Here is a 14,405-nt window from a genome sequence, read left to right as displayed (position 1 = left end):
CCTACAATAGGTCCAGATGGAGATTAACAACCTAACCCAGTACTCTGAGTGACAGTGTGTCCCCATACCCGTAATTATCTGATTCTCTATCCATAGACCAAAACATTGTCCACAAAAAAAGTACTATATGCAGAACAATTTCTGAAGGCAGAATGAAGCTGCATAAGCAGAAAGTTCACACTGCAACTCAAGGAATCTAGTGAGGTAACATATGTTTTAACAGTTGACATTTGTCAACTAGCAAACAAATGTAATTAACATTTGTTAATTACATCAAGCAAGTTCTTCAAATCCTCCAGGAATTAAATTTTTGGGCTTCAGCTAGAGGTAGAAAATCTATCAGTATGGGCTTACAATACTGAGTAGTTATGTAGGCGGGAAATCATAAATGCCAAATACGTCTTGAAACCGTTTGGAGAAATTAGTACTGAAATATCTCCTCCAATAATCTTTTTTGATATATTGTAGGAGACACTACAGTATATATGTATAAATATTACATACAGAAATGTTTGTGAATGATGTAAGTATGTTTTTGTTTTAAAGTGGTTTTTCCATAAAAATTTATATTTAGTGTGTTTGTGATATTTAACTTTAAAATTTAGCCCATAAATTAAGATCATGAGAATACCGTGCAAAAAAATTAAGAGAGAAGGAATGGACATAATTCAGAGAGGGTGGATTTAGGTTTACATATAGTTAACTGCTGAAGGTTTAAAATACCCCCTCCTAAACTTTTAAAGTTTGTCAAGAATCAATTATGTATATGTAGGTTCATGCCTGGATTCTATTCTCTTCCATTGATCAATGTGTCTGTCTCTTTTGCCAATACCACACTGACTTGATTATGATGATGATGATTTTGAACTTTTAAATGACTGAAATGATTTTAAGAATTTTCTTTTAAATTTTTTTAATGTTTATTTTTGAGAGAGAGAGAGAGAACGCGTGTGAGCAAGAGAGGGAAAGAGAGAGGGAGAGACATTTTCTTTTTTAAAAAAAATTAATATTTATTTTTGAGAGCGAGAGAGAGAGAATGCTTGTGAGCAAGAGAGGGAAAGAGGGAGGGAGAGACAGAGAATCCCAACCATGCTCCACACTGTCAGCGTGGAGCCCAATGTGGGGCTCATGACCTGAGCTGAAGTTGGATGCTTAACTGACTGAACTATCCAGGTGCCCCGATTAAGAATTTTCTTAAGAGATACAAATTATTAGACATGTTAATAGAAATACAATGTTAAATGATGGAATTCTGAAGTAGAGTTCATGAAAAATTTAAGAGAAAAAATCCTGAATAATGCCATTTTTACCACATAATTAATTTTAATGTATTTCACTATATGGCTAATTTTCCTAGAGATGAACATATTTATTAAAATGACAATAATAATTATTTTTATCACTGATTTTAGACTTTGGTGAGTCATTTTGTGTGAGGCTCTAGTGGCTGTATTTCATGGTTCAGGTCCTCAGATTGACTAAAATGGTTTCACCATATATGTGTTTATTCTAGGGTTTGAACTGACAGAGAAGCCCATATTCAGGAAAATTTCTTTTTACAATATAATGGCAGAAAAATAAGAAAGCATGCAGTGCAAGCAAATTTTAAATTATTATTGGCTTAACACCTATTAATGTGTTCATTGGTCAAAGCATATTACATTTACGTGAATAAGCCCAAAGAGAAAGCTTAGGAAGTATATTCTTCCCATGGAAATAAAGTAGAGGGAGTAAATATTTTTGAATAATATTCAGACGATCATCATCTCTCTACTTGTTCAAGTCTCTCTGACATGCAAAATACAAGATTTCCAAAGGTTTTGCCAAAATCATGGTATCAAGTTTGAAGTCCAGGTTCTTGAAATCTTGGTGAAATCTTAATGGAGCCCTCTTTATCTGGAATCCTCTGAACCAAGAAGCCAACTTACTCCTTTCCTTCACACTAAACATTAATTCATGGAACAAGTTGCTGTTAGCCTCCCAAGGCAAACAGAAGTCCTTGTCCTTACCAATTCTGTATAGATGTTACCAGGTATCCCAACTCTGAGGGAAATGAATATTTCATCATTAGGCCCAGGTTTTGTCACAGCTCTTGGCTCTGTCCTCTAGAAGTTATTTCTCTTTGCATCATGCTCCATACCAAAGTCTGAAAGATTGGTTAAGAATAAAATAATTAACAGAATTAATGAATGTGCACTTTAGGGAGTCTAAGAAGCTCTCTCAATCTGATTAGTAGCTTTGAAAAATTGGGGACCAAAATATTTCTTATAATTTAAATAATTTCACTTCCTTGTGATCTGACTGGTAGCACTTCTGACAATATGGTTTTCACAGGTGTTTTAGTTTTACAAGTCCAAAAATTCAAACAATTCCATGTGTCAAGAACCACATCCTCAGTTATCATTTTTTAAGTGTATCTATTTATTTTGAGAGAGAGAGAAAGAGAGCATGAGTAGGGGAGGGGCAGGGAGAGTGGGAGAGAGAGAATCCCAAGCAGGCTCTGTGCCCTCAGTGCAGAGCAGGATGTCGGGCTCAGTCTTACAAATGAACCGTGATATCATCACCTGAGCCAAAATCAAGAGTCAGTCACTTAACCGACTGAGCCACCCAGGATCCTCTCAATTATTTTTAAAACATTACTCTCTCTAGACTAAATTATGGGTCCTTTGAGCAAATCAGCCTGCTGTGATACTGTATTTTTCTTTGGGTCCTTTTATCAAGTTAAATGGTCTATTTGATATCAATTAATTCCTTTCAGAAATGGTAACTAAAAATATTTGAGCAACATGCCTAATTTGGACTTTTTGCTTATCATATATAATAACAGTTGTATTTTATTTGGTAAAAAGTTGTTTTACTTTCAAAATCTGTAAGGTCATGGGTCTCTTAGGTTACTTCAAAATTATCTTTGCAAATTGGCACATATTTTTGTGAGCTTACCTCTATCTTATAGTAAATTATGAATCATGGCTAGTAGCAACAAACTCATTATTTTGACATTTTTGCCTCAAGATCTCCAAGCCTTTAATTGAAAATACATCAGGAACAGTTTCTGCTCTTTAAAAATCAGGAGCACAATTTCACCAAGTGTTTCGGCACTAAAGAAAATGAATCGCCATTTTTCCTACTTCTGCTATCAGTTTTCTCCATTTAAGAGAAGAATTTAAGAGAAGACTTGTTCCAAAACCCACCACTATATATTCTAGCTTCTTTTTACAAACAACTGTTCTGTTTCTGTTGTCTATTTTTATATCAGCTTTTACAACATAAGAAAAGAGAAGGAAAAAAAAAGCTTCTAGCTTCTCGCAATAAATATTTCTTTTTCTCATGGCTCTACAGTTGAGCTTAGGAGTATCTGCTCCAAAGTATTCTTCCTGGGGCCAAGGCTGAAAGACAAAGACTACTCAATCACGGCTCTTCTAGAGATGACAAATGTGCAAGGTGACATACCCAAGCACACAAACACGTTAAAAACACTGTTTATGTCACATCTGCTAACCTCCCATTGGACAAAGGAGTAACATGACTGAACCCAAATCCAGCTGGTAGTGAATATGCCTCTCTCATGGAAATCAGAGACAAGCAGTTCCCATTTTTCAATATTAATGTGTCTTAGTTCATTCAGACTGCTATAGCAGAAAACCATAGACTAGGGGATTTATAAACAACAGACATTTATTTCTCACAGTCCCCGAGGCTGGGAAGTTCAGCTAAAGGCACCAACAGATTTGGGGTCTAGTGAGAGCTCACTTTCTAGTTCATTTCTGGTTTATACACAACCATCTTTTTGCTGTATTCTCACATGGCAGATGGGATAAGGGAGCTCTTCTAGGTTTCTTTTATAAAGGCACTAAAGTCTTACATGAGGACAGAGCCCTTATGACCGAATCACTTAACAAAGGCTCCACCTCCTACTACCATTAAATAGGGGGTTAGGATTTCAACATAAGAATTTGGGGGGACACAGATAGACACTCTGTCTATAGCATAATGTAAGTTAACAAGTCCTACTAAAAGGAAGTTGGATAAGATTATGTCTTCAACAGTAGTTTTTCAAGAGTGAAAAACAAACACAGGACAAGCATAGATATATACTAACAAATTGTCCTCCATTTGAAGTGTCCTCCATTTGCAAGTGATTCTTCTTAGCTGGAATTGTAAGAAATACAAGAGGGGGTGGGAATTATCCATCTCTATTGGTGTGATATTCTCATAAAAAATACTGTTCATAGGCAAATCATTAAGGAGTTTCCGTTGGTTTATTTTTAATATTTTCTCTTTAGCTCTACTTGTAGCAGCATGAAAACATTTCATAATATTTAATGATAACATAATTAAGCTTTTAAAAAAATATTTTTATGCACTCTTCTTGTCCAAAAAATAACAAGATAAAACGAGAAAACAGATCTAGTGAACTGGTGGTTCAAAACAGAAGGCAAAATATATACTTAGAACTATGATGAAGGGATGCTCCAGATCACACCTGTGTAATCCACTCAAAGTTAAATAATCCTGATACGAGAAGGCAGACAGAATGCTCTAAAGGATCAAAGGAAAAAAGGAAGGAAAAAATCTCTAAGGAAAAACAAGTAGTATGATAGAGTATTTAAAGCATTCATTTTGAGAGAAGATATTAGTTATTTCAGTTATTTCAGACTCTTTAAGCAATGTTTTCTCTACATGTAGAAATCTCAAATAGTTTTCTCTTTATTCTTTAATGACAGGAATTTTACCAAGGGATATATCAACATGATCCTTTTTTTGTGTTAACCATGATGTAATACATTCTTCAAATCTGGAGACTCAATTTTGCCTATGGATCAGGTAAGTAATCTTTAAATAAGATTTTTTTCCATCTCATTCTGTTCTGTTTTATTCTTTTAGAATGTCTACTATTGGAGTACCTGGGTGGTTTAGTCATTTAAGGTCTGACTCTTGATTTCTGCTTAGGTCATGATCCCAGGGTCATGAGATCGAACCTTGTGTTGAGCTCTGCCCTGAACATGGAGCCTGATTGAGATTCTCTATCTCTCCCTCTGCCCCTCTCCCCTGCTCGTTCGTTCTCTCTCTCTCTCTCTCTCTCAAATACAAAAAAAGTTTCAAAACAAAAATAATATCTATTATCCTCACTTCGGTATACCTAGATCTACCTCCCATCCAACTTGCTTTGCTCCCAATAATTATCTTTAAAACAGGATTTTCGATCAGAAATTTATAGTAGACATTAAAATAAAATAGACATTAGAAAGGTTTTTGCCAATAACCATATACCGATGTTCAAATAATTTTGACTACAAACCGTTTCTTTGATCTCAAACACCTTCATATTTTGAGAATACAAAAAAAATGAGATAATAAATGAGATCATTGTGTGAGGATGGTATTTTAGGAGAAATCTTTGCTCTGCTCCTTCTACCTTTCACCATGGAACTTGGTGCTAATCCCTTCATGTCAAACCTAAAGGAGGCTTCCACAGGGGCCTAAAAACACCAAATAAATGACAAACACTGGTTGGATTGAGGTTGGTCTACGATCTGACTTCAGCCCAAGAAGCATTGAGGACAAGCATTTCTCTGGCAGCTTTGGTGCCAGAGTCAGGAAGCGTCATTACTGTGGGATTTGCTGACATGTTCATAGTTTATTGGTCAGGGGCTATGTATGAATTTCCACAAACTGAGATGTTGTCCCTTTGAGAAAGAGAAACAACAAAGCCTACAGGGCTATGCAGATGGATATAAAAATATCAGTAGTAAGAAGCTTGAAGTGAGTGAGCTGGTACTGAGGGTGGAGGACCAACTGACCCCCAGAATATATGAATCTGCAGCAGTGAAAGAAAATGGATTGGACCAACCTGGAAAAGAAAGGTCTGAACATCCTTAAAATTGTGTCCCAGGAGACAAAGAGCCATCTTTAAACTACTGTGATGCTTATAGAGAATGAAGTCAGTTTATGATAATACTAATGAAAATATAAAACTGCCATTCTCCTTGGCCATGTCTTTCCAAAGGGATCAATGGATCCCTTTGGCAAGAGATAATAGTAGGAAGAGAAACAGCCAATAAGGAATTATAAAAGCCAATAATGTTTTGTTGTTGTTTTTGTTGTTGTTTTTCCCACCTGAAGCTGCCTGAGCTGTGAGAATGGCATAAACTTCTCACTGGTTCAGTTCAGAATTTTGATTAATATTTGTGATCGAATTGAGTCTGTGTTTGAAATTTACAACAGTCTGCCATGTAAGATTAAGCAGACAACCTATAGGAATTGCCAGAATTCTTATCCAGTTAAGACTTGCTTTGTTTCTCTTTTAAATGTGAGGACAAGGGGACATTATTTCACTCAATAACCTTAGGCAATGGTGAGGTAGCAATATAGTGAAATATAAATGCATTGTGAGTCCAGCTTCCTCATCTTTTTTCATCTTTGTTATAATGTATTCTGTGTTTACTATTTCTTCCATTTGATCAACCATTTCATCTCTCTATCCTGTTTGTCTGTTCACTCATCTATATAAGAAAAATTACCATGGTTAGATTAGATAAAATTCAGACAATATTATATAAGTATAAAAAGTTAAGATGAATGGTTGAAAAGAACTTAGGTCTTTTCAAATCTTAATTTTCTACATGCTGCTCCATTTTTCTGAACTGATATCTGCCTTAGCTTTAAACATTTATAATGACAGAGCAGAGCAGGCTATTTTAGAAGTAATTGAGCCAGAGGTAAGATTCTTAATAATATTCTTAGTAGGTTCTTCCCAATATTGATCTCTTTACATATTTTAACAACCAAATACTATAGATTATTCCTCTGGAACAGTATATAAAGAAGTATTTAACAGGAAAAAAAATTAACTGAACTCAGCTGTCATATCCTCATACTAACTTTTTGCAAATCTCTGAATCCTGATTTTTTCATAAGTCATGGTTTCACACACCATAGGACATGTTTCTGACTATTATCTATGCCTATCTTAAATTATAACACATATAAATGATCTAGTACTCCAGAGAGAATTTTGGATAATTTATTCAAACATACATGTCTATTAATATGAACTAATTTCACTTTTATTCTATCAATCAGCAGGACACAGACCTCATATTGAGTTCATCAACTCCTAGAACATCAGGTATTATTCAAATAAGCTATTAATTTGAGTTCATGCCATGTTATACCATATGAATTAATGTAGTGTTTTTAAAGTTTAATTTTTTAAAAAATTGCTATTAATTCAGCTTGCTACATTCAGACCATCAATCTAATATTGTGAAGCAGCTTTAAATACCAATTATTTTATTTAACTCATTAGTCATTCTGTAAATTTTCTCTGTATCCAGAGTTTTGAAAACAATATCTCATATTTTAATTTGATTAATTTATAAATGACATGAGGCTATCCATATAATAAAATACCAGAGACCTCACTTAACATCCATCTTGATAGTTTTTATATAAATGGTTGTATTCTATTATAGTTCACATTTTGAACATTTTCTCAGGGATATCAAAGGACATTTTTAGAGGTTTGCTAAGATAAATATGTCATATCCACAGCTGACATTTACTTTGTTGTATTGAATGCCAAATTCAGTGGATATTTTCACCTATTATCTTCCTTTACTTCATAGCAGGATTGGATACTCTTTTATTAGCTAATATTCTTTTGGTTGCAAAAGACAAAAACCCAATTCATAGTAGTAGTTTAGGACAAAAGAAGAATTTGTTGAAACTTTAATTTCTTTCTTTCTTTTTTTCTTTAAATCTTGCCTCATATTTCTAGTCTGAACCACTGTCATTTGTTACTAGAGTATTAAAATAGCTTTCTAACTACTTTCCTTTCTCCCATTCTATTCAGTGACTTCTGAGACCTTATGAAAGAAAATCATATCATTCTCCTCTCCTAATGTAAATCTCCCCAATAGCCTTTGATTTACCATAAGGTTGAACAAATTTCAAACATTTTAACCTTCTTGAACATATATCCTATTCTCATTTCCCTACCTTTCTGAATTCCAGCACATAGACCATCTTTATGCTTCTTGAACACATTGAGATGCTCCCAAGTTTTACTCTTGGATTAGTTATTTGCTTTGTCTGGAACGGTTTGCTTCCTGATGTTCCCTTGGTTGATTTTTGTATGTTGTTCAGACCTTGATTCAACCTCTATTTTCTAACTGTCCAATATAAATTACTCTCACCATCCATTCCTTGTCAATCACTTCTTTTTGGCATACGTTATACTCTACCATTATATTATCTTCTTTATGTATTTATATACTTATTAATTTTGTGTGCCCCATAGAAACATGTAAACCAGATTGGAGAACAAATCCTGTTTTGTTCACAGCTGTATCCTTCACATTAAGAAAGCAGTGCCTGATAGTAGATTGACACTCCTTAAATAAGGCACAAATGAATGTAAATACTCTGAAGAGAGGGGAGAGAGAATAACCACTTTCTCTCAACCCACTTATTCCATTAAACTAGAAACAAATGTCCTAGCAACTCTAAGTAATATTTATCTTCTTACTTCTTGATATTAATATATTTCTTCACCCACATCATTGATTAAGAAAAGATCAATTTAGAGAGTTTGTAATTTCCTGCTCCTCACTCCCACCACCTAATACTACCACTCTGGTCACAAATCTGTTTCTGTTCAATATAGTTCTTCTAAACATACACTTAGTGTTATTTAGTATTGTTACCCTTAGTTTCTAGAGACAAAACCAAGGAAATCTTTCTTAACTAGCTTTCTTCTACAAAATACACACTCATCATTTCAGGACAGATTCAAAGATCTCATCAGATAAACATTCAACTACTCTGTTACAGCCCCCTGATCAGCAGAGGGTGTTGCTTCTGCATTTTCATGTTAATAAAGAGTACAAAATTGTGTAGGAAAACTATGTAATGCAAATATTGTTTATTTGTAGGTCTCTTGTACTGCATAAGAACATAGATCATGAGATACTTTAGAGAAGAGACATTATTTCATTCACATTTAAAAATTATTCAGTTTTGAATAAGGGACATGGTAGTTATTCAATACAATGGTAGCACGTGTTCACTGCTTACTAAGCTCCAGGAACTCTGCTAAATGTTTTATGTGGGTTATTTCATTACCCACCTAAAGAACACTACAAAGTTCATACTATTAGTATTTCAATTTTATAGATGATATGTTGAAAGTGAAAGAATTTACATTTTTGCTCAAAGAATGTCTTGCAGATAGTAAATGTTTGAGTAGTCTGTCTGGGCAAATGACGGTGAATATTTGACATAATGCTCCTGCTCTTCTGGTGTTTACAGACTACTGGGGTGATCATACATCAGTCAAAGGGTTTTAACAATGAGTGCATAATTACACATTGGGATAAATGCACTGAATCAAAGAATGCATTACTTCTGACTATAGTCTTTGTTTTTTACATTTGAATTCATCACATAGATTACATTTATTTGTTGCCATGAGCCATACATTTATAATCTTGTCTTATATTACTTTGCAAATAACAATTACAATCCATAATAGATTCATTTTACTTTGGCCATGAATGTAAATTGGTTCCAAATTTTGGAAGTATCTTAAGGTGTTAGTTTTGTTGAAAAATACTGTGTTCTTAGATTTCATATCTGAAATATTTACTGTGTTACAAAGTTTTATTATCTCTCTTCCTACATTAGTCTTTGTACTCTCAAAAAAGATGTCATACATATTTGCAAATATTTCATTAGGAGAATTACTTAAAATGAGATTTTTCTTTCTGGTATTCTTTAATTTTTAAGTTTATTTATTTTTGAGAGAGAGAGTGGGGGAGAGGTGGAGAGAGAGAATCCCAAGCAGGCTCACACTGTTAGCGCAGAGCAGATGTGCTGTGAGGTCATGACCTGTGCCAAAATCAAGAGTCAGACGCTTAATCACCTGAGCCACCCAGGAGCCCCTTTCTGATATTATTTCATGAAGAGTTCACTGAGTTTCTTAAGAGAAATGTTTTTATAGACTTGTCATTGTAATATTATTAGGAGAGTTTTGTCTTCGCTTCTTAAACTTCACACTTACCTATATTTACTCTTTAAATAAACCACTGCATGGGAAAACTGGTGAATATATATTTGACTATTACCAGTGTTTCTGATTATTGTGGTTGTTCCTTTAATCCTATTGATCTTAATCTTGAGTCAAACTTACTGGGTAGAAATCAATATGAATCTATTAAAACTGTCACCAGTGAAAATAGCAGACTGGTTTTCTGCTTAGAGTTAATTTTCTGTATAGATCTATATTTCTGGTGGATCTATTGTTTTTATTATTTTACTGATGCTTGTAATAGTAATTATGTAACCATGTAGGACAGTCTAAAAGTCATACATGCTACATGTCAAAAAAGAAATTCATTATCAGTGAGGTAAAGTATTTTTTAGGAATAAATTGTTATCTTATTAAGGAAAAATATGATTTTATGAATGAAAAGATTATTTGAGAAAGGAGAGTTTTGTCTAAGAGTTTTTTCAAATCTCATATTCTGTAAATACAGCCAAAAAGTAAAAGGTTGCCAAACAAATACATACATAAATGGACCAGATTTACCATTCAGAATTAAAAGCAGATACACTCAGGAACCTACCTTATAACAAGTTAAATTGTCAAGGCTATGAATAAGAGAAGCTTTAGTTTGCAAATGAAATTGGCATGTATAACTTTCTACTGGAAGAAAAGCAAACTTCACATCATATGCCAAATTAATCCCTAATGAATAAAGATATTCATTAGAAATAAAACATTAAAATGTTAATAAAAACTTGAAGATAATACTTAAATATTTAAAAATCTTACAGTGGGGGAGATGGTTGTAAGTAAAATCTCACCTATGCCTCCCTTCCCCAAAATATTCAAAAGCAAACTGGAATCAGAGCAGCTTTTTTTTTCTTTTTTTGCTTATTTGCTTTGTTTGTTTATTTTTGTTTTTTTAACATTTGAATTTATTTTATTGTATTTTGTATTTTTTTAATTTTTTAATATAATTTATTGTCAAATTTTCTGACATACACTGCTTTTAAATTATCCAAGCCCTGAAACTCACTTTTTAATTTTTTTTTATTTAAAAATTTTTTTAACATTTATTCATTTTTTGAGGGACAGAGAGAGAGTGAGAGCAGGGGAGGGACAGAGAGAGGGAGACACAGAATCCAAAGCAGTCTCCAGGTTTTGAGCTGCCAATGCAGAGCCCTATGTGGGGCCCAAGCTGGAACTATGAGATCATGACCTGAGCCAAAGTAAGACACTTAACCAACTGACCCACCCAGGTGCCCTGAAACTCACTTTTAAATAAACTTACTGGATATTAGGGAAAATTCAGTTTATGGCTATAAATACTTGGTCTAGATGACTGTATATATTTTTGACAAAATACAGCATCCATTCTTGATAAAAACCCTCAAATAAGTAGGGATATACAGAACATACATCAACGTCATAAAGGCCATATGTGAAAGACCCACAGCTAATATCATCCTCAATGGGAAAAAACTGACAGCTTTTTTTCTATGATCAGGAAAAAGACAGGATTGTCCACTTTCATCATTGCTATTTAACATTGTACTGGAAGCTCTAGCCTCAGCAATCAGACAACAAAAAGAAATAAAAGGCATCCAAATCAGCAAGGAAGAAGTCAAACGTTCACTGTTTGCAGACAACATGGCATTCTATGTAGAAAGCATGAAAGACTCAACCAAAAAATTGCTAGAACTGATACGCAAATTCAGCAAAGTTGCAGGGTATAAAATCAGTGCACATAAATCAGTTCGTGTTTCTATACACCAATAATGAAGCTGCAGAAAGATAAATCAAGGAATTGATCCCATTTACAATTGCACTGAAAACCATAAGATACCTGAGAATAAACCTGACCAAAGAGGTAAAACATCTGTACTCTGAAAACTATAGAACACTTCTGAAACTAATTGAAGAGGACACAAAGAAATGGAAACATTTTCCAGGCTCATGGATTGGAAGAACAAATATTGTTAAAATGTCTTTACTACCCCAAGCAATCTACAACTTTAATGCAATCCTTATCAAAATACCACCAGCATTTTTCACAGAGCTAGAACAAACAATTCTAAAATTTTCATGGAGCCACAAAGAGCCCAAAAGCCAAAACAATCTTGAAAAAGAAAAACAAATCTGGAGGCATGACAATCTGGACTTTGAGCTACATTATAAAGGTGTAATCATCAAGACAGTATGGTACAGGCACAAAAACAGATACATAGACCAATGGCACAAAATACTAAACCCAGAAATAGACAGATAACTATATGGTCAACTAATCTTTGACAAACCAGGAAAGAATATCCAATGGAAAAATGAAAAAATGACAGTCTCTTCAACAAAGGGTGTTAGGGAAAACTGGACAGCAATATGCAGAAGAATGAAACTGGACCACTTTCTTATACCATGCACAAAAAAATAAATTCAAAATGGATGAAAGACCTAAATATGAGAAAGGTATCATAAAAATCTTAGAGGAGAACACAGGCAGCAACTTCTTTGACCTTGGCCATAGCAACTTCTTACTAGACATGTCTCCAAAGGCAAGAGAAACAAAAACAAAAATGAACTACTGGGACTACATCAAGATAAAAAGCTTCTGCACAGCTAAGGGAACAATCAACCAAACTAAACGGCAACTTATGGAATGGAAGAAGATATCTGCAAATGAAATATCTGATAAAGATTAGTATCCAATATCTATAAAGAACTTATCAAACTTTACAGCCAAAAAACAAATAATCCAGTTAAGAAATCGTCAGAAGACATGAACAGACATTTTTCTAAAGAAGACATCCAGGTGGCCAATAGACACATGAAAAGATGCTCAACATCACTGATCACCAGGAAAATACAAATCAAAAACCATGATGAGATATCACGTCACACCTGTCAGAATGGCTATAATTAACACAGGAAAAAACAGATGTTGGCGAGAATGCAGAGAAAGGGGAACCCTCTTACACTGTTGGTGGGAATGCCAACTGGCACAGCCACTGTGGGAAACAGTATGGAGGTTCCTCAAAAAGTTAAAAATAGAACTACCCTAGACCCAACAATTGCACAAACAGATATTTACCCAAAGGGTACAAAAATACTGATCCGAAGGGGCATATGTACTCCAGTGTTTATAGCAGCGTTGTCAAAAAATAACTAAATTATGAAAAGAGCTCAAAATGTCCATCAACTGATGAATGGATAAAGAGGTTGTGTTTGCGTGTGTGTGTGTGTACATGCACGTGTGTGTGTAATGGAATATTAGCCATCCAAAAGAATGAAATCTTGCCATTTGCAATGAAGTGGATGGAGCTAGAGTGTATTATGCTAAGCAAAATAAGTCAGTCAGAGAAGGACAAATACCATATGATTTCACTCATATGTGGAATTTAGGAAATAAAACAGATGAATGTACGGGCAGGGAAAAAACAAAAGAAAGGGAAGCAAACCATAAGAGACTCTAAAATATAGAGAACAAACTGAGGGTTGATGGAAGGGAGGCTGGTGGGGGATGGGCTAAAATGGGTGATGGATATTAAGGAGGACACTTGTAAGTGCTGAATCACTAAATTCTACTCCTGAAGCCAATATTATACTATATGTCAGGTAAGTAGAATTTAAATAAAAAATTTAAAAAAATAAAAATACTTAGGTTTTAAAGTGAATTTATGTAGTTGGATATAAAGCATTGAATGAAAATATTACATATAGACATGTATGTGTGTGTATATATATATATATATATTAGTGTTTTTGCTGTTTGAATAATCAACATTATATTAATAATTCCTACTATTAATTCACAGAAAAGGAGGGGAAACAAATTCGGCTCATTAATTCTATCACCAATAAATCTTAGAATCCATAATGGAATAGATGGAGGTAGTGAACTATGTGAAATTTTAAATTTATGTATCAAAATATATTATTAAAAGAGACCCTGAAAATTCCAGAAGAAAGAAAAAAAATATAAATTATATGAAAGGGTCTTTTTCATTAGTAGAATATTTATAAAACATTTAAAAAGGAGATAGAAAAAATTATGTGTTGGCAGTTTACATAAAATAAAATTAAAATGGGCAAAAAACAAAAAAGGCAAGTGTTCTAGTCCACACTTTCTAGGAATTTACTGGTAGACAGAAAAGTGAAAAGTAAAGCAACATTTAGATAATGTCCTTAAAATCAAACTGCAAAATTGGTTGCCACTGGCAATGCAAGATCATTTTTGAGTTTGAGATAACACTATATACAATTAAATATTCTAATTAGAGGTAATTATGAAATAATATTTGATGTGGTTTTAATCAAAGCTATAAATCATATCCCCATGTGGAGAACTTCTCTAAATTTCTTT

This window comes from Panthera uncia (genome assembly GCF_023721935.1).
Source record: "Panthera uncia isolate 11264 chromosome A1 unlocalized genomic scaffold, Puncia_PCG_1.0 HiC_scaffold_16, whole genome shotgun sequence".
Classification (NCBI taxonomy): domain Eukaryota; kingdom Metazoa; phylum Chordata; class Mammalia; order Carnivora; family Felidae; genus Panthera; species Panthera uncia.
This window is presented reverse-complemented; position numbering follows the sequence as displayed.